General features: G+C 39.2%; 1 protein-coding gene across 22 annotated transcripts in view; it reads left to right on the forward strand.

Moving 5' to 3' along the window:
* Positions 1–25,475, forward strand: part of PCDH15 (protocadherin related 15) — a 1,100,829-nt gene that overhangs the window by 638,476 nt on the left and 436,878 nt on the right. For 16 of the 22 annotated variants that reach the window (XM_075423218.1, XM_075423232.1, XM_075423229.1 and 13 more), the window contains one exon: positions 24,251–24,306. The exons of the other annotated variants lie outside the window; for them this stretch is intronic. The gene's annotated coding sequence lies outside the window, so the exon portion shown is untranslated. The remainder of the gene's footprint in view (positions 1–24,250; positions 24,307–25,475) is intronic. 22 annotated transcript variants of the gene reach the window in all.

The following is a 25,475-nucleotide window of genomic DNA, read 5'->3' on the forward strand; positions in this document are numbered from 1 at the left end:
ACTAAAATACCACTGGGATTTTTTTTCTTCGGCTTACATTTGTGTTGTTTTTTTAACACAGTTTTAATAACGTACTGTTTCAAACATCAACTTGTAGTTGCAACATGAAGTATAAGAATGCTGAAAACTAGTGTTTCTACTTACCTGGCTTTAAGTAGGTTCCACTTTTAGTCGGGGTATTTTAAGAAGTGTTACATGAAGGTACAGATCATTTTACTTCCTAAGCCTCTAGTATTAGGGAAATCTTTGAAGTGGATATTCCTTTTATTTGTAGAAATGGGTGTAGTGTTTCCTGCTTATCACAGATTCATTTGACTGCTTTTCAGTGTTTTTGTTGTGCTGCTTCTACACCATTGATCTTTCCGTATTTTCAATACGGTTGCTCAGGTTAGGGTTTTCTTTTTGTAATTATGTCATATCCAGCTGCTATTCTCTTACAGTATATTTTGCAGATATCTTAATATTACTATTTCCTCTTTTCGTAGAGTTGCATCTCTGCTTGAATTCTAGTTCCAGTTTCCTTCTGAAGAGTATCTGCCTAAGTATGCATCTGTGTTACTTCACTTACATATTACCAAGGTTCTTGTGCTTCTGTGAGCTCTCAGCCAAGTGGATGCTTCCTGCTTCAGATCTTGGGCTAAAGATGTTTTAGAGGTCTCACCCTATTATTGTCCTTATTAATGTGGATCTGTCTTCCCTGATCCCAAAAGCTTATGCCTGTCTTGCTTTAAGGCTTCTGTCTCTTGTGAACTTTTCCAGTAAGGTGATTTTTGAGAAAAGGTTAAAAAGAGGAGGGGAAGAAAATATATGGGGATTATTTTTAGGAACATACCCTCCCCTGAAAGAGCAGCTATCCAACAACACAGAAGTATGTGCATTAACCTCAAATTAATCTGTGCTCATTTACCACGTTATGCATATGTGACAAGAAGAACAATTGTATTTTTGAGCATGTCTGCTATTGTTCACTGTGCAAAGGAAAGCGATAGATGGAGAACTCCAAACTTTTATTCATTTTGATAAAGGAAAGTGTATAACCCACACTCCTAAGAGATGTTTCTGAGGGCTTGTTTGCTGTTTCTGTAGATAATACACAAATTAACCAGTGAGAATGCTTGAAGTGAGCAAGTACATAATATGCTGGTTGCAGTGTAGGAGACCTTGGCCAGAAAGAACTCCAGGATGTGATCCTTTTTTCTGTTCGTCAAAAGCACATCTCTTCCAGAAGGACAACAGTTTGCATATGAAATAAATTGCTGCTTGTGGAAGGGGATAAGATCTGTTCCTCTCTTGTATCTCTGTTCTTGACTTGTGAGGGTACAGAGCAGATTTGAATGTGTACTTCACGTTTAGTTAGAAAACTCAAAACATCAGCTGCTTTATAGATGACATTTTCAGTTAATGTGTTGTGATACATTACACGTAGTGGTACTCGCAAATGAAGCGAGGAAGAATTCATGCTTTTGAAGCAGCTCTTTTTGCAGATGAGGAAAACCCAACTAACCTAAACATAAAAAGTTTTAGAGTTATGATTATTTAGTTAAAAGAGCTTTTCAAATATAGACTGTCATCTAAACATCTAAAATCCACATTTACTGCCAAGAGAAAGTTATTTTCTTTGAATTTGCTGGTTGAAAATGCCATATGAATAGTCTCTCTCATCTTGGTTCTCATGATAGCAAAATGGAGAAATATAGAAGATGCGAAGTAAGCAGTAAATGGTTGAAACAGGAGACTAAATGGAAAGGGTTATCATTTTACAGGTTTTTGTGTGTGTGTGTGGTTCTGGGTATTGTGTATGTGTACACCTGTTTGCATTGCGGTTGAGAACTTGGGGCAAGGGAGAGGATTTTTATGTAGTTGCATTAATGAGTGTTTATCCCACTGAAGATACAAGAACATCTATGACCTGAAAAAACAGTGTCGTTGTCACATCTTTGAAGTGCAAAATATACTGTTTACAATTAATATATACATGTAATTTTCTGTGAGGGAGCAACAGATTCCCGGCAACAAATACATTTATTTTCAGTGGGTTTACTTTCTTGCAACCTTTGAGTTTGATCTGGTGGTTTTGTGACAGTGTTTGGTTGTTTATATTCATAAGCTGCTTAAATGGAGATGCATTCAGACAGCCTAATTTATCTTGAAGTCCCTGAACATTGTGTGATTGTGGTGGTTTCTCTAAAGTTGTGACCTGTCTCTTTGCTGTCCTTGCTGGTTAATGCTTGCCAGGAGAGTTGTCTTCCCTCTTCCTGATACTCCTTGCTTAAGACTCCTGCACCTTGGAGAATATATCCCTATAGCAGGAATCCAGATTGCAGTGAATTTTGGCAACAGTTCGATTGGTTTCTGTACCTGTAGGGCAAGGGAAGTGTTTCAGATTCATCCACTTGACTAAAAGGCTTAACAAAGAAAATTGTTTGCCGTGCAAGGTGAGGCATTCTGTGATTTATTACAAAGCTACAAAAAACAAATTGAGAAATCTTAACTTTACGATATGCCTGACCTTAAACTCTGTTGTCTTACACCTACTGCTTTGGATTTCTTAGTGTCATGTTTTGTCTGTGGAGACCGGGAGAACAGCTTACTTTCGCTACAGACCTGTGGATACTCAGAATTGTTCCCTCTTTGTGAAAGAAAGCTTTTTTTGGTGTTTCCCTCCTTCAAGCATCCAGCTTTTGGTTTTACATTAAATATGACTAAATGTGTTAAGTTTTCTTTTTTTTTTTCCCCACTAGTGTTATGCTTTGAGATGCAGAATTAGAACACATGGGATGTTCTGCCTCTCTTGGGAGCTTCTTTGATTGTGTTTTGATATTCTGTGTATATCTGGGCAAAATTGGATCGTAGTAGCAGACGTCTGCAACTCATATGACTAATCTAATGACATAGGCTGAACCAGCTTTGGTGACAATGCTCCTGGACACGAATGTTTTGTAATGAAATATTTGTACCTGTAGCCTGATGTGTGTTTGTGAAGCAAAGAACTTGTGTGTGTCAACAGTTACTAAATACAAAGTATCAGTGTGTTAGGTGAAGTATATGGAGTAAAGAAAACTAGGAGTCTTGAGTCGTTGACCGTAGCTGCTGAGAGGACAGTTCCCCTTTCTCTTCTCTTTATCTGTATCAAAGGTTTGTGTGGTTTGTGGTTTTTGGATTCCCCCCGCTAGCATTCCTGCCTTTCTGCACTGTTCATGATACTTTCTGCATTGGGCAGCTCCCTCCGAAGCACCTTGTGTCTTCACCCTCACCTCAGTGGCTCTTGTGGGGTGAGGTAGAGGCTGGATGAAATTTTGTCTTTTTTTTTTTTTGTGGCACCCCCAAAATGAACAGAGCCTGTGGGAGCCTGTGAGTCCTCCCCCGCCCGGTTCTGTGCAATGCTCTTTGTTCCTTTTCCTTCAGCCAGTCAGAATGTAAGTTCTGTGTTTCCAAATTGAGAGAAATGTCTTGTGTTCCTTCAAACCACTGAAGGGGAAATAAAGAAACTAATATTTCATTTTGATTTAAAGATTGGTAGCTTTGATGCGAGAGGGATCAGTAACACCTTTCTATGGCTTCAGTGTGGATCCCTCTGTCAATGTAAAAGAGCCAGGAATGTATTTTTAGCTTCTATTACTAAGAGGTGCATACTGTTGAAAACTATGCATTGATTTTCTACCCCTTTACTCCTCCTGCAAATTAACCTCAACTATATTATCTCTGTTAATTCCTGGACCTTAATTGCTGAAGAGCTGAATTCTGGTGGGTGTTATAGTCTCTCTTGGCAAACTCTGATGGAAGTCATGGGGAACCTAGCTTTTATTCCTAGAAGTGCAGAGTGCCTGGTTATAATCACTGATTGCCTGAGATTTGTCTGCTTTGGGACAGTTTCAAGCAGCTCTGGTGGCAATGTCTGAACTATTTCAGGACTTGTTAAATGTCCTCCAGGTGAAGTATATTGTAAAATTCAAATAATTAGGAAGATTGAGTGGTTTTGCTGCAACCCTTGTTTGCCAAACTCATCATCAGTCTGAAATGAGGAGAAACTGGAAATTGGGCCATCTAAATTGGATGGTTTGTGCATATGAAAAGAGTAAAGAACCAGATGGAGCAGGCAAATTGCATATTGGAAGCTCTGTGTGTGTCTACCTGTGACTTTCACAGTATTGTTACCCTTATAAGAGTCTCTGAAGTTTAAAACTGAGATGAAAAAAGTATATTTTAATACTGAAGTTTTAAAAACAAGTGCTATGTGACACCAGTACACTTTACACGAGGAGAAAGAAAATTAACAAGAAAAAAGGGGAAAAATAATAATTTGCAGGGTAACATTTTTGATCCATGCTGATTTGTGTCCCTCTTCACCACCCTTGGGTAGAGCTCAGCTCAGCTGCTGGGTCTCCAAGTGTGCCAGTACCCGCTGCCTTGTGAGAGGCTTTTGGCCGGGGTGGCATTTGTATAATGAAGTTACATTGTCTGTCTCTGTGTGTAGCAACATATAAACTGTGAGGGGGAAAAAGAGCCCGCTTCTATTTCAGGCTCTGAAGCAGAATATCAAAACAAAAAATACAAACATATTTCCTAGACTCCAGTAATTTCTCTTCTGATGCTAATACTTCTAATAAAGACAGATTTATTAAAAATTAATTATTTTATTTGGAAAGAGTTTTTAGTGCTAGAGGGCCTTTATTCTTGCAGTCAAATGTATAACAAAATATAATGGCTGGAAGACAAAATTTTTAAAGTTCAAATTGTAAGCAAACTGTAAATATTTTACTGAAGGTAATCAACCATTGAAATAAAGTAGCAAGGGGTGCTATAAATTTCCTGTTGGTTTGAAACTATTCCTAACTAGAGATCTTTTTTAAAACATCTGATGTTTGAGCCACAGCTAGTTGGAGTTACTGTGGGCATTGCTTAGTGAAATAAAATTGTCGGTGTTGTGCACGATGGGAGTGAAATGTTCTGTATAGTATTAAAAACTTGAGAGTCATGGGAGCAGGCCCAGTGTAAAATAAATACACATTGGCTTATTGACTTGGTGGGCTCAGAAAGGTTCTTCTGGCTGTGCAGTCAGGAGTGCTTGTGTTGCTGTACCTGGAAGTATGGCATAAGGAAGCTGATTTAATGGCAAGTACATTATGTTGGAGGTTTAATCCTAGTAGCAGTAGGTTATAGGTTTGATTTTTTCTTATTTCTATTTTTCGTGTGTTAGGGGGTGGGGTATTTTTTTATGAAATGAAAAAAAGATTGAGATGAGAAATGAAATTGTAAGGGTGCTGTGAGGGCCAGCAGCTGGCAGTGATGCTGGAGGGTGCTAGGGCTGCAGGGGTGCACCCTTGCCAGACAGGATCTGTGCCAGTGCCCCAGCCAGTGAACAGGGCAGCCTGGAGGCCAGGTCACCCGGCACTTCCCTGGGGATGGGCCATGTCCTGGGTCCAGTGGAGCCCAGCGCTTAGGCCAGGGCTGGAGGCTGGCATCCTGCAGCCTTGCAGGGCAGAGCTGAGGGCCCTGGGGCAGTGAGGAAGCTGGGATGAGCCTGGTCAGGAACGGTAAGGCCAGTTAGTGCCCTCTAGGCCCTGACAGAAATGTGATGAGGATGCACTTTTAAATGTAGGTGGACAGCATTATGTTCATGTCTTTATAAATGCCAAATACTGATGCTCTCTTTTCCTAGTGACTTGTAAAAGGATTTGCTTGTGATACCTACAGTGTTTCCATACAACCACTGGTTAGCTGATCTCAACAGTCCGTGTTCAGGAGAACTGAACTGCGTTCTTAGCCGTGCTTGCAAACAAGTTTTCCTCATGCTTTAATTTTGGGAGGGCTTTTCTTTCTCTGGGATGGCAGAGTACAGTGTTTGTAGGAAGAGTTTTGAAAGGTTATTTGTGTAGTCTGTGTTGGCTTGCTTCTGTGCTGTTCTTTACATAGGACACTAGGGAAGTGATAAATTGAATACCATACTGAATTGCAAATGGAGTCTTGATTTGGAGGGGAAAAATAGCACACTGTTTGAATGATAATACAGATCACAAGCAGTGGTTTTAAATGTTGATGGATATTTTAAACGTTGATTAGTGAAGCATTTTTAAAAAATGATGTCACATACATGTTTAGGAGTAGGTTATGACCAGCTTGCCAATATAATTTTAGTATTTTTTTATAATTTCTCAGAAGGGGTATCCAATTGAAGACTTTTGTTGACTAAATTACTAAAGACTATTCATCATTCTTTTGAAATGCATTTTTACAAATATCTATCTGAAGTAATGCAGTCATCAGCTACAAGTGGATTGTTCCTCTTACATGTTGGCTTATTTAAATAACTAATTGTAGAATTCATCTGAATGTTCAGTAGAATTAGACTGGTTTGGTATAAGTAAGTCACAACTTGAAAGCTTATGGGAGAAAAAACAATGCAGAATGTTGTTTTCCTTGAAGAATTTATGTTAATATACTTGCAGTTCTGAAAGGTGATGGAAACCCCAAAGTAACACCAGCCTCACTATTAAAATGTTCTAATGAAAAGCCACAAGAATTCTCTTTGAGATCTGCAGGTAACCATTAGTTAGTTACAAGCCATGAAATTCTTAATGGGAACTTCCTTAGGACTTCCGAGGTTACCAATGAATATAAAGAGTTAAAATAAAAGCCTCTTTTTACCATTTTAACAAACTGAATGTAATGATTTTGGCCTGTTGTGTGTCGCACTACAAGTACTCATCTCTGCACGTCTTACTCTGAATTGCAGCAGAAACCTATGGAATAAGCTTTTTGAAGGGGGAGAGTAAGGGAGTCATTTGGCCTAAAGCTAATTCCATGTAAGGAAAGTTTGAGTTTTTCTGCATTTTTCTCTAATGGCTATGAGTCTTTATTCCCTTGTCTCCACTGAAGGAACATTCCATACGTAAAACCCGACAGGCAAGGCAAATACAGTGACCCCACTACAGTCTCTTAGTTTAGACACTTCTTTTGCTTCTTTCTGGCAGTCTGAGGGAGAAGCTGTGTGCAGCCTGTTCTGGTGGATGAAGTTTGAGATAATTATCATTAAGACAACACAGAATAAAATAGTTATTCTCCTGCACAGATCAGCTGAGTAATGTGCTTACAACTACCAGTCTTAGTAATTCGCATGAGGCTTGCTGAGCTTCATGGTCTTAATATTAATTCAAAACTGCAGTTTGCCTCAGAAATGAAGTGTGAAGGCCGTGTATATCACCATGACCAGACCTAGACGTGACTGGGTTAACTGGCTGGAGGTTGTGTTCTTGTGTTCACCGTAGCTGGCAGGCAGAGGACAAATGTGTCCAACTGAAAAGAGACCATGGAGGGCAGATATGTCTCAAATGAAGCTACTCAGTCTTTCTCCTTTGCCCTGACTTTATTCATGTATAAGCTTTACTTGACTGTTTTCCCTTGCATACTCGTGCATGAAGTACCTCCAGAATTAAAAGGAAAAAGGATGGATTTGGCTACCTTGTGACACCTTGTTCTGCAATTTTTCTTGCCGCTGAACAGTTGAGTATATATTGAATTTTAAAGAGCATGGCCAGGAAGGGTGATATGATCCTGGGAAAGGAGCTGGTCACACTGTTACAAATATGATTACTGCCAATCTTTTTGACGAAAATAAGCAAAACCAGATTTGCTGAGTATCCAGTCTTTCTTGCCAGTTCTTTCTGAATCATCAACTTTTGAGAAGAGCAATAAAAATTGTGGAAAGATCTAACTTTCACAGATAATCATCTTCAAGTGTGACAGTTATCATCTCTATCCCTTTATCTGTGAGCCTGGGTAGAGATGTGTCTAAATTGTCAACTTTTACGCTGCTCTTGGTATGAGTCATGGCCAGAATTCAAAGCGAAATTGTTAGAGGCAAGATATTTAGTTTTGCGAATCATTTTTTTGGGGAAGTGATATTACTTTAGACAGCTTCATGGCCTTTGGCCAGTAGATTGCTCCTTGGGAAGATGTAAGAGCAGCCTGTACCATGTAATTGGACCCATCTGTTGCTTCTTGGGTGTCAGATGCTTGAAGGATCATCTCAGTGTGGTTCTTTGACACGCTCTTATACTATTGTGAAAGGAAGATGTCTCACATTTTCACTACCTGCTGATCAGTGAGACCTGTTCTAAGTGTAGATTCTTTCTCATGATGTTTTTTAACAATTCTTTAGGCATTGGACAACATAAAATTCAATAGCTGCTCAAAGGAAATCTGTACATCCAGTCTCTCTGTCTGTCTCCAAGGTTGTCGCTGGCTAAGATTTTATGAACACTTTGGTGGCTGTCCCCTGAGACTGTGTTACTTAACATTAGGTTCCTGCCTTGCAGTGTGAAAACTTTATTTCTTTTTTAACTCTGAATTTTTAGTGTGCTATCCATGAGCTAGATAGGAAGACAAATGAAGCTCGCTGTATCAAAGAGAAGTGTTTTTGCGTACTTGGTTCTGCAGTTGCTGGTGTGGAGTAAATAGGAAAGGAGGAAGACTAAGGGCAAAATTAAGTGTACTTAGAAAGGCACAGTGCTGACTAGATATGAAATAAGCATTGTGTGGGGAAAATAAACAGAATCTGATCTTGGGGAAAAACTGGATTAAAACTAATTTACACATAAGGGCAAGATAGTTCTTCAAGAACTGTTGGCTATTGATACGCTGATTAAGATTGATTGCTGTTGACTAATGGGAGCTGTGAATCCTTATTGCTTATGACTAGTTTGGAGAAATTATTTGTAAATGTCTGGTGGGAAATAACTGTGAATGCAGAAGAGGGACATTTGTTTCAGTTTCTTTCAGGTCTGTCACTGGGTGTCTACTTACCTCTGAGACAGATTTGCAAGTAAAGAAATCAATCAGTGTGTTTACCTTCCAGCTGTACGTGTTGCTTAGGGAATGCCTGAGTAGTAGTTCTGGTGTTATTACTTGAGCCTGAAAATCACCTTTTAAATTCCTAGCAATTTGAAACTATAGAAATTAGTGTTTCCAATTCAGATTGAGTAATATTGGTGTGAATTGTTTATTGTTGCTACTGTGAGTTTTTTTCATAAACATGGATTGTAGATTCCAGTAAACCTGCTTTTTTGTTTACCCCCACTTTGTTGAACAAGGTGATTCTACTGTTGCAAGCTTGCAGTATTTCACCAGCATGTGGTATCAGAAAGCAAAGCCAGATTCTTTATCTCCATGTTTTTTGTGAGACAAAGAAAGAGCTACTAAGTTTTTGACCAAACTGTCTGAATGCTTCTCTTGTCTTTGCTCGTTGTGTCCACAGAGATTCGAGGTAGAATCACTGTATCAAGTGGGCCAGGGTGGCGGTGGTTTGGAAAAAGGTCAGTGAGTTACATTTTTCTTAATTGGTTCAGATGATTCAGCCTGGAACATGAATCACACTGGACAGTGATTTGGATGTTTCTAGGGTAGTAAGAGACAAGTAATTTTAGTTTGCCCCAGTGGCTAAGTTGATGTACAGATCAAGTTCAATTAAATTTTTTTTTCACACTCCAACTATTCATTTTCCTTGTTCTGACAGTTTTATTTACTGAGTGCACAAAGGGTCTGCCACCGTGGACCACTTTGGCATCCTGTCAAGAGCCTGAAGGCAGCACCTAGTTGACACAGGCTCTGTATAAAAGTGTGTATGGATGGACCATTTGCTTTTGGATTTACTTAAATAAGAACATGTAGCTGGTGTCCCTGTCCCTCTGAAAGCTGATTAGTAAAAAACACTGTAGATACGAACTTACCTTGAGTTTTCAGAGAGAGGAGCTTTCACACCTTGTGAGCTGTAATGTGTTACAGGGACACCAAGCAACACAAACAGTACATCAGTTGCAAATCTAGGCAAGTTGACTGTGAAATAAAACCCTTTTACTCACCTTGATGATTAAAAATTTCAGCATTTTTTATTTTCTGGTATTCATTTTCGTAGAAACACTTGCTGAATCTTGGACACATGGAATTCCAGGTGTTTGAGATTTTGTTTCTTATTATACTGGTATACATCATTGAACTGTGTGTAAAACTTTATGGAAGGATTTCTTGATGTGTTTTGCACATGTAAAATTTCTCCAAGGACAGAGATGTTTACTTAATGCTGTGCAGCAAACTTTCAATGGACTGCAACTATGTGCTTAAATGACAGACACAAGAAAGTACTTGTGGCACAGAAGCAGCTGATTCTTGTTGGGAACAGGTGGAGATGTAAGTAGATCAACTTCTGCTTCTCTACAATTCTGAGTAAAGACACTGTTCTCCAATGTTTTGACCATTAAACTATCTTCTCCCTCTTGATGTGTTAATGATGACCATCTAGTCACCAAAGTAGAACAATGTGACCAGTTAAAAGAAATCTGTGACGGATGTCTCACTTGAGAAGGGCAGGTAACAAATGTAGCCCAATAGTTAAAGGCCAGTAACAAATCCCTGGAAGGAAGAGGGGCCCAGTAAAGCTGGTTAACATTAAGGATCACCTCCTCCAAGCTCAGGAGTGATGCATCCCAACAAAGAGGAAGTCAGGCAAAAACGCGAGGAGGCCTGCATGAATGAACATGGAGATCCTGGACAAACTCAAGCACAAAAAGGAAGCCTACAATAGGGGGTGGAAGTAAGGACAGGTACCCTGGGAGGAATACAGAGAAATTGTCCGAGCAGCCAGGGATCAGGGTAGGAAAGCTAAAACACTGACAGAATTAAACCAACCAGGGACTTCAAGGGCAACAAGAAAGCTTCTACAGGTATGTCAGTGATAAGACCAGGGAACATGTGGATGCTCTCTAGAAGGAAACAGAAGACCTGGTTAACTGGCAGATGGAGACAGAAGAGGTACTCAATGACTTTTTTTTGCCTCAGTCTTCAATGACATGTTCTCCAGCCACACCACCTAAGTTGTAGAAGGCAAAGGCAGGGACTGGGAGAATATCAGTTTTGACACCGTCTAAGGGACCCGAAGGTGCACAAGGCCATGGGACCTGATGAGGTGCATCCATGGATCCTGAGGGAAACTGGCAGATGAAGTTGCTAAGTACTTATCCATCGTATATGAGAAGTTGTGGCATACCAATGAAATTCCCATTCTCTGGAAAAGGGGAAACATAACGCCCATTTTTAAAAAGGATGAAATGGAAGACCCAGGGCAGGCAGTCTCAGCTCTGTGCCTGGCAAGATCGTGGAGCAGATCCTCCTGGAAACTAGCTAAGGCCCATGGAAAATAAGGAGGTGATTGGTGACAGCCAACATGGCTTCACTAAGGGCAAATTGTGCCTGACAAATTTGGTAGCCTTCTATGATGAGGCTACTGCATTGGTGGATAAGAGAAGAACAACTGATGTCATCTACCTGGACCTGTGCAAAGCATTTGACGCAGTCCCACATGACATCCTTGTCCCTAAATTCGAGAGACATGGATTTGATGGGTGGACCACTTGGTGGATAAGGATGTGGCTGGATGGTCACACTCGAAGAGTTGCAGTCAATGGCATGTGGAAATCAGTGATGAGTGGTGTTTCTCAGGGGTCAGTACTGGGACTGGTGCTGTTCAACATCTTTGTCAGCGACATGGACAGTGGGATTGAGTGCACCTTCAGCAAGTTTGCAGGTGACACCAAGCTGTATGGTGTGGTCAAAGCATTGGAAGGAAGAGATGCCACCCAATGGGACCTTGGCAGGCTTGAGAGGTGGGCCTGCATGAACCTCATGAAGTTCAACAAGGTCAAGTGCAAGGTCCTGCACGTGGGTCAGGGCAATCCCAGGCACAGATACAGGCTGGGTGGAGAATGGATTGAGAACAGCCCTGAGGAGGACTTGGGGGTGCTGGTTGATGAGAAGCTCAGTATGACCCGGCAGTGTGCGCTCATGGCCCAGAAAGCCAACTGTATCCTTGGCTGCATCAAGAGAAGTGTGGCCAGCAGGGTGAGGGAGGTGATTCTGCCCCTTTACTCCGCTCTGGTGAGACCTCACCTGGGGTCCTGCATCCAGCTCTGGAGCCATCAGCACAGCAAAGACAGACCCTGTTGGAGCAGGTCCAGAAGAAGCCACAAAGATGATGAGAGGGCTGGAGCACCTCTTCTATGAGGAAAGGCTGAGAGAGTTGGGGCTGTTCAGCCTGGAGAAGAGAAGGCTCCAGGGAGACCTTACAGCACTCTTCCAGTACTTGAAGGGGGCCTACAAGAAAGCTGAAGAGGGACTTTTTACAAGGGCAGGTAGTGATAGGACAAGGTGTAATGGCTTTAAGCTAAAGGAGTTTAGATAAAAGGAAGAATTTCTTTGCTATGAGGGTGGTAAGGCATTGGAAAAGGTTTCCCAGAGATGCTGCGGATGCCCCTCCCTGGAAGTGTTCAAGGCCAGGATGGATGGGGCTTTGAGCAACCTGGTCTAGTGGAAGGTGTCCCTGCCCATTGTAGGGGAGCTGGAACTAGATGATCTTCAAAGTCCTTTCCAACCAAAGCTATTCTATGATTCATTCTATGATAGTAGCAAGGCCAGAGTATTACACTTTCTAATTTTCACTATTTATACTGTCTATGTCTGTACACAAGTTTTCAGCTATCCTTTGGCCTGTGGCAGGATAGTTTGTCAGGGCTTGTTTCCCCCATGGAACATCTGATGTGGACATTCCTACTGAAAATTTTTTTCCAAGAAGGTTGCAACATTGCAACAGTTCTTTTCCTTTTTTTTTTTCTTTTCTTGTTTAGCAAAAATGCCATGATGCAGGTTTTAACTTCTAATGTTGTTTCATATGATTTTTGGGAAAATTAATTTTATTTAAGTGAGGCAAGGTTTTGGGGTTTTCCCTCAGTTCTCACTAGTACAGATCTTAGTTTGACCTGTTGTTCCTGGGTTGATTAAAATTCAGGGCCTGTTTTAGGGTGACATGGAGAGCTTAGATGAGCCTTATATTGCACCCTTCCAAATGTGAGTGCATGCTTCTGGAGATTAAAATACTATATTAAGAGACTGATTAAAACATAAAATTCAATTGCATATCATAATTTTAGTTTGAAGTTTGGATTAATTGAAAACTAAATTGCCTGTAACACCTTCCACTTTTGATACTTCAGTGCCTTCCCATGTGATCAGATAAAATTGCAAGGCTTAAACTCTTTCAGCTGAACACACTTGTACACGAACAATGAAAATTGAATAGTGAGGTTTGGTACTGATCAATTAGAATTACAAGAGACACTGATTATGATAAATATCTTATGTTTTGCACTGCCATGAAGATTACTTTAAAGAGGAAAGAAGAGTTCTGAGTGAAAAATTCAAAGGAAGTCTGAGGACTTAACCGGTAGATTTACACAGAGAAAACTGGTTTGGAAATGCTTCTAGTTTCTTTTAGAGAATTGTAATTCCCAAATTGCTGTAATACTTCATTGTCTTTCTTACTGCCTGGATCAAATGCCCTGTTCAAAGTTGTTCTTGGCTATTATCCGTTGTGAGTTCGGATGTCCTAATTTTAAAATTTCAAGTCGTATAGATCAGGCCATCAAGAGAGACTCTCATACAGTTTTTAAGGCACTGAGTGATCTTGAAAATGAGTATTGAGGCACTCTACTGTGTATGCTGATGATGCAAATTTTGCAGTGGACTTGTGTGTGTATATATATATATATATATATTAAAAGTAGTGCATATGTGGCCAGAACTACACTGAACATGTTTTGCTGACAGTTGTAGACTTGTGCTTGATTATTATTTATTTTGGGACTCATTCCATCTCATTAAAGACTGGGTAAAATACTAATAGATCTAGAGCTTCATGTCAGGTCACTTTTACAATGATAGGCTTTATGGATCATAGAACCCAGTTTGCAGTGAACCAGTCTGTAGAAAGGAGGACCCTGTCCCATATGGCTCTTTTTTCAGAATCCCTAATTTGAAGATAATTAATTTGTTTACAGAAGTTTGTTCTTCTTGCATCATGATTTTCTTTCTTCTTAAAATATGTAGTTGGCAGGCTGTTCTCCAGATTTACCACATGTGCTTGAAATCATCTGAGGAGCAAAATTAAGACATTTTTCCTTAAATTCTAGACTGTCCTTGAAGCCTGGGGCTTTGCAGTAGACAGCTCCAAGTAGAAATGGATGAGTTTTTCTCCGGTTCTGCTCTAGCTTTCAGCAAATCTTAATTTTCTTTCATTTCAAACAGGAAATAGGGTGTATCCTGCTATGAGGTGGAAGAAAGTAGCAGAACCAGGGAAAATAGTTCTGAAAAGCATTTGAGGATCAATTTTTTTAAGCTACTCAATTATTCCAAATGCTGTGTTTTTTTCGAAAGCAAGTTTGTTCACATAAATGCTGGAATTCTGAAGTTCTGCTGTCTTTCATTTGTCCATAGGGAATAAACTACTTTTATATTGCAAAAATTATTGAGGCAGAAATTTATGGGAAACCTGATTTATGCAGGAGGCTTCAGACTGTTGGGGGCGAGGGGGATTCAAACCATTGGAAACCACTGGCTTGTAGAAACTCTCGCTCTGTTTTTTCTGTATGTTTGTGTGATTACAGTGAAATGATCCCCCCAGCAATACTTGGGAGGCCCATGTGCTTAAAGCTAGTGAATCTCTGCCTTTGGTCAGTTGACTGTTGATGTGCCCAGCAGCAAAAGGGTAATGAAGTAGCTACTAACACCGTAATACATTGCCCTTCTAGAGCTCTGTAATCAAGGAGAAGAATCTTTCTTCTAGTACTTTGCTCATCTGTAAGAATTAAATAATTTTTCTGTTAGTAAATATTATTAGATTACGCTAGAAGATTAATTTAGTAACTACCAGTATCGATCATGCTGTTTTCCTGGCTGTTATCTATTGAATTAAAAACAAGTTTCTAACAAACAGTTATGCTTCTTATTATTGACGTAACAGACGTTTTATTTACCAGTGTTATAAATTACCTTCTGGTGTTACTTTGTGAAGTGTGGTGGCCTGACAGTAATTAAGCAGTAATTGGTACACAAAGGCAGGAAATGTTCCCAGTAGCTAACTATTATGCTAGAAAATAATTTCATTTATGCTGTGGTATTTCGGTAGCTCTGACCAGTTTCCATTTTATTGTGTACCGTATGTCTGTGCAGCAGAACTTTGAATTTGGTTTATGAAATGTGGTTGTTCTGCGTTATTAAATGTGGATTTAAAAGTACCTTTTTTTCTCACCAGTATATATAAATATACTTTTATGGCTCCCAAGAGTATTGCTCTCTCACCTAACCTTCTGCGTGGCTTTTGCATTCATCATCTTTTGTTAAAGCAAATTATTTTTGAAGAGGAGGGATATGGTAAAAAAGCACAGTCACTCAATTTTTGTATATTGTTCCTGAAGGTCAAGTTTTTTTTGAAAACACTTGAGAGTAGCGGTGGTGGCAACAGCTTAACTTCAGCATGGTTTGGAAAGTGTCTTAATTGCCTGCCTGCAGGTTGGCGTATGAATAAGTTATTATCAGCAGCTGCTTCTGCAGATCCATGTACAAATCTGACACAGTATTTTGTTTCTTCTGTTTTTATGCTCTTTGCTTGTTTTTTTTCAGTGTTTGTGCTATGAAATCTGTTTGCATGCAACCCTGACTATGTGCTTCCTGTAAGTGGGGCATCAAGGGATTCCTGCTCTTGCTTGGGAGCATGGGTGTTAAAATGACTTCTCTATAGAGACAAATGATTGGTATCTATTGAGGAATATCCTAATGCATCTTCTGCTGTTATAAAGTGACATACAAGTCATCTTTCTACACAAAAACTTTTCCTATTGTTGCATTCCAGTGATATGTAAGTGCAAGCCTGATACAGAGATTTAGCTCAACAGCTATTTGAAAGTATTAGATATAGACAATAATACACTGAAGTTGTGTTTTCCTCTGCATTTCCGTTGCTATTAATGACCTCTCCCAGTGGGTGGGGAAAAGACTAGTATCTTGTGCCATCTCTGTCTCTGAAAGCTGGGTTACTCTCTATGCAACTCGAATAATGGAGTAAATTGAGAATGATTTATCAGAGAAAGGTTGGAGAGGTGAGTTAATGGAAGAGATGAAAGGGTGCAAGGCAAAAGAAATGCGCTGGTGTTTAAACAGGGCTGGGTCATGGAGCAGAAAAGAATGCGATAACTGACTCCTGACCTGAGTTAAGGTCACATTCGTATGATCACAGGAAAGCTACAACTAGCAAAAAATGCTGGTGCTTCTTCCATAGCTGGGTAGAGATATTTAAGATGTGATGCATTGTTGCTTTCCTGATTACCATTTGACTCCTCACTGTAGCAGCAAAGACTATAGAGCTGATATAACTAAACTATGAATGTTCAACTGATAGCAAACATCTAATGGAAATTGTTTTGTGGTTTGGGTTTTTTCTTTGTTTTTGCATGTTTTTCCCCTTTCTCCTCAGGGGCACAGTGTTTACAGAGGTGAAAGGTGTGAGTCTAGTCCTGGTTCTGACCTACAGCTGTGGTAATCCATAGTTCACATGGTGTCTGGCATGTGCCTTTTTTTTCCCCTGTGCTTAAGCAGTGATGGTGATGTGTTGACAGTTTCCTTTTTTCCTGAATGTTTGGGTTTTTTATAGAGACCTTTCAGTTTCTCCACTGAAACGTAGGAGGTGAAAAAACATTTTGTTCGTTTTCCCTTGGAACAAGTTCCCCATTTTTTTCCACCATTGTTAAAATTTAATGAAATTCAGGCCAAATTCATCAGAGATCTAATTTCAGACATATAAATAATTTCTCTATGAAGAATAATTAAGTAGGATAGGACACTCAGCCTGGAAGAGAAATGGCAGAACAAGGATGCGATGGAGGTACGTAATCATGACTGAAGGGGAGCAAGGGCGGGTAGTTCCCATCTCCTCCAATGCAAGCACTGAGGCATCATTGTATGATGAAAGTAGTTGCTATGGGTTTCTCCTGTAATTTCTTTTTCTACTTTATTTTGTCTTTCTAATGATCTTCCCATTGATCTTTTTCTTTGGAGATAAAACAGCTATGCCTGATTAGCCATAAGTTTGTCTAGACTGATAACCTATTGTCTTCATGAGGGTGAAAAAAGAATTTGGTAAGTACTTTAATTCTTCAAAAGTGGTTTCTTTTTTTGTATGTTAATGTTTACATAGCCAGTATGAAAACTTGTTCTCTTATGAATGTAAGAAAAAGGGTATTACTGCTTATCCTATCATAGGATTTGACAGTGGTGTGTGTTAGTTACTCTAAAAATTGTGATAGTTGTCTACCTCTGTTTCTATACTTTGTTCTGTTTGACAGCCTTATGTTTACTGTTTCCCCTCTAAGAGTATTTGGAGGGAGGAAGGAACACAGAAGAGAAAGGTGCAGAGTGGATTTTATTCTGATTTTATTTTCTGAAAAATTAACATTAGTAAACTTTTATTTACTAATGCTGTTCAACTCTAAGACCATGGATTTAATCTAGGGAACTGCCTTCTATAAGAACAAACATGTCAATGCATAAAGACCTCAAAAAACCCCAGTTTACCCTCCCACATTTTCAATACAGATATGCAGTGAACAGCAGAGTGCTTCTTACTCATACACTCAAAGTATTTACGCTCTGTCAGGGCTTATATAGTTCTTCTACAAAGAAAATACTTCAAAAATAGTGAAGAAATACAGAGGAACCTGTTAAATTTATTTTGAAGGCTAGCAATTTTTGTCAAATGTTAGAAATGTATCTTTCCTTCATTTGGTCTTCTGTAGCAATACTTTGCTTGTATGTTGTCAATACAATGAAGGATTTTGTCTTAAAACAAAAATAATACTTTCCACAAACTACTGAATTAAGCGTTGAGACCTTTTTGTTGTTGCTACTGACACGTAATCAGTTCTGCCAACACAGGTTGCTGTTATCAAAGAGAAAGGTGGAGAATTGAAATGCAATGCAAAATTGGAAAGACTGATTTTTTTTATTTTTTTAATAAAAAGTGCCATAATACTTTTGCAGGTCACAAGTATTCAGTGTGTCAGTTCTGTGTCGCATCTACAAATGTCAGTTCCCCCTGCGGGTAGTTGCTCTGCAGAAAGACATGAAGCCATAGCTGCGCCAGAGCATCCTCATCAGTAAGTATTCCTCTGGCTGTCAGCCTGAGGGATCTTGAGGTTCCCAGATTCTTGAGAAGGTTGCTCTAGGCCTCTTGCTTCCCAGGTGAAATTTCTTTTCATCCAATTCTTTGCCTTGTGAGATTGCCGAACAAAGTGGATTTACAGAGTTCGTTGTATTTATACACTAAGACATATTAATACTAACAGCATGAATAACATGAAGACTGTAAGTGACATAAATTCCTTACTGTAGGTGAAATAGTTTGCTTTTTTCTATGGACCTTACCTGATCCCTCCTGCAAAAATCAGGATTCTCAGGTGGTATTTATGTATATGTCAGCTCCCTTTGTGGAAAGGTTATGTTTTGAAACCTTTATTCAGGGAGGACTGTGTGTTGCCTTTAAAATGAATTGCCTTGTACTTGAGGCCAGAATTGCTTATATCAGTGCATTGGCATATGTCTTTTCTGTGCTTGCACAGAACTTGTTTGTGTTCTAGTGTAACACCTTTTAAGACTTAACCATTTTCTACTGTAAACTAAACCAGGCATTGTATTTCCAGCAATACAAAGCGTCCCATTGGCAAAGTGCTGTAAAAGTGTACTTCTTCACAAAACATAATTTCACCGATTTTTTCAGTAAGTACTCCTGGACTGTTTAAATCTGTAGGGTTTCTTGGTGTTGTGCTGAACAACTTTTTTCAGGTGTTTTTAATTGTGAAATTTAAAAGTAATGTGTGCTGAGGTGCTCTTCATGCTCTTGATTTTTTAATTGTATTTTATATGCATTAGAAGTGTAAAACTATAGGTAGTATCTTTCGAGATCATTTAACTGTGAAATGAATAAAGCAGAAAGAGGCAAGAAAGTAATGGGAATTTCATTTCAAAACAGGAACGGTATGTTTTCTTCCGTGCAGTCTGTGTTTTGTCAAATACTGGATAAGCCTCGCTTTCTTTCCATGTATGATCTTCTGAATGTTTTGCCTCTTCTGTTTGTAATCCTTGAACCATTTCCAGTAGTTCCATACTCATACTAAGAGGATTTGCTATGTTAAATAAGCATGCTTTTTGTGTTTTGTCTTTCAGTGAAAGCAGAGAAAGGATACTTGCTATGATCATGGTTAAAGCACTTCTTTTTCTTGAGCCTTTTAAAAGTGCTGTGTCTGTGAAGCCCCTGTTGACTCAGTGTTGGCTCTGTACCTGCTGACAAGTGAGCTAGCAGAGGTTCATGCAGCCTCTGTTTCCTTGGCATAGTTGGGGAATCTTCCATGTGTTCGCTTGCTGCTTGCCATTTCCTTTCATGTATTGCATTAATGGTACTGACAGACAGCTATGGTCAGAAATCAGGGATGAAATAGGGACGGTATCTCTTGCTGGATGTTTGACGAGTGTAATGCAGTGGTGGATGTCAGATGATAGGTAAAAGAGCATCCATAGACTTTGAAGTACACTGTCTGTCTACATCACCGCACTGGTGGCTTTTATTCAGCTGATATGAAAGGAGAGAATAAATGCATTTGAGTTACTTCAAAAATCCTACTTTTAGAAGGGCCATGGAGACTTAAATGCACATGGTGAAATGGTGTGCTGTGAGGAGGTGCCAGACCTAAGTCTGCACCCAGTCAATCAGACATGGGAAGTATACAACTTCAGCAGTGCAGAAACCTGTCGTGTGATTTGATGTGCCCTTCCAGAAAGGCACTGCCTCTTTCCTTCCTCCTGGTTTTTGGGTATGTGACGCATCTCTGTTAAGAGATACCTTCTGTGTTGCAAAGAACCCTGTGGAAAAAAAAAAAGCCACTTAGGAACGTGCGTCTTGAGAGTTCATCACCAGTGCACACTGTGGGTGGTAAATGGTAAAGCTCAGGAGTTTTCAACCAAGCCTGACCCCTGTTAACCGCTCTTCTGACCTTGGTGAACTTGCAGATAGGCAACATGAAAATCTGCACTGATCTTTGTAAGATCATGTCTTAGGGTATGTTGAAATGAGGATTCAAACGTGTGAAATCAACAAGTTTTGGAAGGCAACAGTTTTGTTTTATTGTAACTTTTTTTTAAGTGTAAGAAGCGGTTGTCTGTTGAAGAAAATCTATAGTAGACAACTGATGCTGAAATGTGTATTTTTTCCTTACCTCTTTTGACATAAGAATTCAGTTTAAATTGTTTTTTTCAGAGATCCCACATTTTTATTGTATGTTTTACCGTTCACCTGTTTGTTATAGTTACGTTTATGTTTGTTAATGGTAAACCGAATTTAGCATAGAATATAAAACTTACGGTCAGATTGGACATTTAGCGAACTTTAAAGATTATATGAAACTTTGACATGTAATAAGAGTGGACTTGATGTCCTGCCACAAAACAAAGTTACTCTCCGTGTTTTGGGATGCTCAGATTTGGAGTTTAGAAACTTTAAACTGGATTATGCTGGGTAAGTGGAAGGGTAAGACGTTTTTTAAACAGCAGTCTTCCAGTTGCACTAGTGATTGAAATGATGAGTATGAAGGTATTTATGTGAAGGGTTTTTGTATCATGAGGAGTGAGTTATTGGGGGAGAGACAGTAATGATCCAGCTCATAAAAACTATGCCCATGAGACTAATTTTATTAAATACTCCAGCTGATCAGTAAATCCTTCAGCTGCCTTTTTCTGTACAGTTATATAGCTTATGTTCTTCTGGGAGGAATTCAACTCCTGTTTCTTGCCTCCTCCCTCCAACTTGACATTTTGCTAAATCCATTTCTTTCATGGCAGAGCCTACAAACAATGGCTTCCAAAGCATTAAAGATCTGATCTATTTAGAGAAGACCTTTTCTGTTTATATCCTAAATATGCTGTCAACCGATTGGTTGGTTGGGGTGTAGTTTGTTATCTCTTGCAAATTCACTCCAGTGACAAGACCAGCTTCCTGAGCTTATCTGAGCTGCTCTTTACCTTAAAAAGGGTTTCCTGTGCTCTGGTTTCTGTTTTTTCTAATGATACAGTAACCTCACATGGGACCTGTCTGGTTAGTACAGTGGCAGGTCTCCATAACTTCCGGTATTTGAATTGGTCACTGATCCTCAAAGAGGAAAATAATCTTTTAATGAAGACCTGTTTCTACAAAATTCAGCTTGAGGAAACAGAAAGGAAAGGGAGAAATGAATATTAATTGATGACAGTTGAAACAGGTGGGACCAGGATTCAGTTTTTTGGTGACAAATGAAGAGGTAAGATGTGATGAGTTCAGCAAATAGCTTTGGGAAACTTTTGTGCTCAATTTGACATGATTGAAAGCCTGGTTTCCCTATAAAGAGTGCAAAGTACGTCCTCCAAAATACAATGCTTTCTCTTTGAGCACGGATTCCCTCCTTCCCCTTTAAAGAGTTTAGAAGTGTAATTATTAATTTGAGTTAAAGGGAAAATATAGAGCAGCCATTAAGAATGAGAGTAGCCCACTCTCGGGTCATTCTGTGTTCCTAATGAATTAGAAAACTACGTACCTCATTAAACTTCCAATTTGCATCAAAGCTGGTAAAATCTCATGAAGAGAGTATTTCTGAAACCCTTTTATTCAAATAATTTTTTTTTTTTGCCAGTATTTTTTATACTGAAAAGTCTGTTCTTCAGCAGACTTTGAGGAATACTTCTGTTTTTAGGGGGGAACCAGGATGAAAAAGACAAATTTTAAAACTAAATCACAAATTATTTTCCTAAATAATTATAATGATACTGGAAGTACAGCATGGTTCCAAAGAGCATCTGTGTTCGCTAGATGAAATTGCCATATCTTTCATTTTTAAAACTGAGTGGTTTGGAGTGGGGATTACTCTAACTACACCTTTACATAATAGTAGAAGACTAGGATGTCTTGTGAATAATAGCATGCTTCATATTTGAATGTAGTGAAAATTGCAACACTAGATTGTCTTTCAGTTGTGGAAAGACCTTTCTCTGTGAGAGTTTGTTTAAGAGACAGATTTATGTTGAAGGGCACAAACCAGAAACAATAGGGTTTATTTCTATAAGATCCTGCAAGAGACCATAGCACAGAAAATCAAGATACAGTTGCATAACTTTTCAGTCCTCTGAGGTTTTCCTGATGGGACATCTGCTGAACCAGATTTTGCAATCTGCCTCCATCAGATATGTTTTCAGATATATGTAGTATTTACGACTACATACTAAGTGATACCTAAAAATACATATATTTGCATTTTTGCCTCTCTGAATTTGTTCTGAGAAGGGTGTACATGATGATTAAAGCATTGGGTAAGTGGTGCATGCATAAAAGATTTGAGGAGAAATTCAACAGAATGTTGAAAACACTCAAAAACTGCCAGACCATGGAAGGGTCTGTATAAAGATGTCTCAATAGATTAATTTCAATAGGATAATATGTCTTAGAGTCATGAGATTGCCAGCTCTGAAGTGATTTATAGCTACCTAAGTTAGCTGTAGATTTATGTTCTAGGATAAGTCTTATTGTTGCTGGGTATTTTGAAGAGTTGCTGCTTTCTGATCTGAGTAGGTTTCCCATATAAGTGGCCTGTGAAGAGATTTAGCCAAAGCTGGGTCTTCATGACCTTTTTTTCAGTGTTAAGTTCAAAGCATTTTTGCTTTCATTCTTATTTTGATTTCTTTCTTTTTTCCTTCTGCCTTTCAAAGGGGGATGGCAAAAAATGAAGTCCTGAAATACAGTGGCATAGTTATTTAAAACCATCAATCCAATTACATTATTGAAACTGTTTCTTTGAAAAAATCTGGTCTCAGCATCTTTAAAACCATCTAATGCCTTCAAGATGCAATTTATGAGAGAGCACTTTAAACTTGAAAAATGGGATAAGACAGCAAAGTTCATGTCATTACTGTCATGTCCTCTACTTACAGGCGACCGTAGGTGGCACAAGTATCCTTGGGGCAGGTTGCAGTGCTTCTGTCATGGATCCTATTTTGTATAATTTCTCAAAGGTCTCTTTTGGTACTACATCCATATAGGTTTAGCCTTGATTTTCATGGCTTGCCTCCGAGACAAAACTCATTATTATTATAATGTTATTGTATCTTGAAGGAGATTTTTCCAATTTTCTCTCTTGGGGAGGAATACCTCACATCACAGTGGTGCAAATTAAGAGCTAGCTCCAGGAAAAAGTTCATGTCACTGCAGTTAATATATCTGTGTGTTCAGAGGAAAACGTACAGCTTCCTCATCAAATGAGTCCCGGTACTAAAGCAAAAATCTCTTCTTATGGGAAGGCAGTCTGGGTCTTTGGGGAACTGATGGTGTGGCTAGTCTGTGTGGCTACCTGCTAGCCAAGAAAAGGCTTTCATGATTACTTTCAAGTCCATCTTTCGATTGTGTGTTGAGAAATGCTGGACTATGTGCTATAAATGCCAATTTAGCACCTGTTGACTTGGAGTTGATCTTGAAATTATATATATATACACACACATATATATATGAGAAAAAAGAGAATCTAAACAGTTCCAACTGTTTAATAGCAAAAGCATTGCTATTAATGTGTTATAAAGCCTGCTTTTGTGGATGTAGTTAGGCTCAGCACTGGAGGAGAATTTGTAGTGGTGATAGTCCTACCCTCCTGGCACGCTCTGATCTTGAGGCAGATAGCAATGCTCCAGCCTTCAGAAGTCTACCATTGAGATACTTGCTGCTCGGCACTGCTGGGGAATGGCCTTTGGAAAAACCACCATACAGTAGCAACAATAGGAAATCTACTCTGGAGATGGAGAGCAGACAAAAATGTCATCTTCTTACCCCAGTACTTGTTTTGGGGAGAAAATGACAGAGTGGTCTCTGTGTAGTTGGAGCCACATACTACATGAAGTCAGAAACGCTGCCCCGGGAGCAAGTATACTTCAGTATGGTAGGACAGTTTGTGTCTACAAGGCAGTACTGTACCTGGGACCTTCTGTCTCTATAATTTCTTGTTATTGTGTGATAATGGAATTGTGCAAGTTTCAGGGCGTCAGTAGGTGCACGTCTCTGTAGTAACATGTCATAACCCTGATTTCAGCTTCCTGAAATAATGGATTTCTGTTGTCAGTGTAGACTACAAAAAAACATGAATAATTTGCCAACAGGAAACAGTTCTAAACTGAATTATGCATTTCAGAAACGAAAATAGTTTTATTGCTCACAGGGTTGCCTGCACTTGTTGCAAATTTAGTAAGGAAAGTATGGATTATTTCTTGTGGCTTGCTCTGCTGTATTTCATTTAATGGATTTTAACTCCTTTCTTAGGCTGGGAACCTGTTTCTCCTCCAGCTTTGCAGCATCACAACTTTGAACTCACTACAGTAAGTTTCAAATATGAAAAGGATATTTTTTTCTTTGAATGGAAACAGAAGAGATTGGTCTGATCATGTAATTTCATTAAAAGTTTTGGTAGAATAAAAACTGTGATTTGAGATCACATGGCTTTGAAATATTGTGTGAGGCAGAAAAGAGGTATCAGAGCCTCTTTGGGATGTGTTTTCCCTTGGAGTCATGTTACCAATTACAGCTGGTCTGAATTAGCATACTGTTGAAATAGCTGGATTTAAGCCCGAGTTTCTCCAAAAGCTGGCTGTCTTATAGTCAGGTATGGTACCTTGTCTCTCCACTTTTGTTTGCTGAGGGTCAGAGCAATGCAAGTAAAGCAAAAGAGGTAGATGTGAAGAAAATTCCTGATTCCAAGCAGTTTCTTTAGCTTAGAACAAGAGTAGAAATTAATGAGAAACTCGCACTTCATTCATGTGTTTATACACTTTACTAAACTTATAAAACACAGCTGAGGGGAAAAAAAAAGTTCAAACATATGAATTGGCAACTGAATTAAGCCAATAATCTGTTATGTTTAGCATTTATTCCTCTCACTGTTATTGCAAGATTTTGGAGAAAGTAGAAGGCACCCCTGAACCATGGCCTGAGGTGAGCTATGTAGCACTGCGTGGGTATTCTCTCTTGGCTCCTGCAGGCAGTTTGCAAAAGCCCTGAAGTATAGAATATCCTTACCTTAACCTGTATAGTTAAAAACATTATTGCTTGGAAAGGTAGCTTAACTGGCAGTAGAATCAGTTGCTCTCCCTGTCCTGATGACTTTCTGAACAAGCCCAAGTGTGAAATGTGTGTTCATGTGAAAAAGACTTCTTTGTATTTATTCTCACTTTTATTTCTGTCTGTTATTCCTGTAGTATAGAAATATTACAGCACAAATGAAAAAATTTATACTACAGCAGTCTTGGTAAACAAGATTTCAGCTGATATCTGCAATGTTTGTTTATTGTGATAGGTAAACCTTGGGCATCTTTCTCAGAGGTGAGGGTTGTTTTTTGGGGGCTTGTTGTTCTGTTTGAGAAAGAAGGGTTAGGTCTCACAGTGTCTTGGAGACAGCTGAGCTGTCCTTCCTGAGACCTTTTTACTTCTCTGGTGTCTCTGAAATTACAGCAGCAAAAATAGTGTTTAATGCTCTAGGGGTTTTCTATTG

This window comes from Opisthocomus hoazin, chromosome 6 (assembly GCF_030867145.1).
Source record: "Opisthocomus hoazin isolate bOpiHoa1 chromosome 6, bOpiHoa1.hap1, whole genome shotgun sequence".
Lineage (NCBI taxonomy): Eukaryota > Metazoa > Chordata > Aves > Opisthocomiformes > Opisthocomidae > Opisthocomus > Opisthocomus hoazin.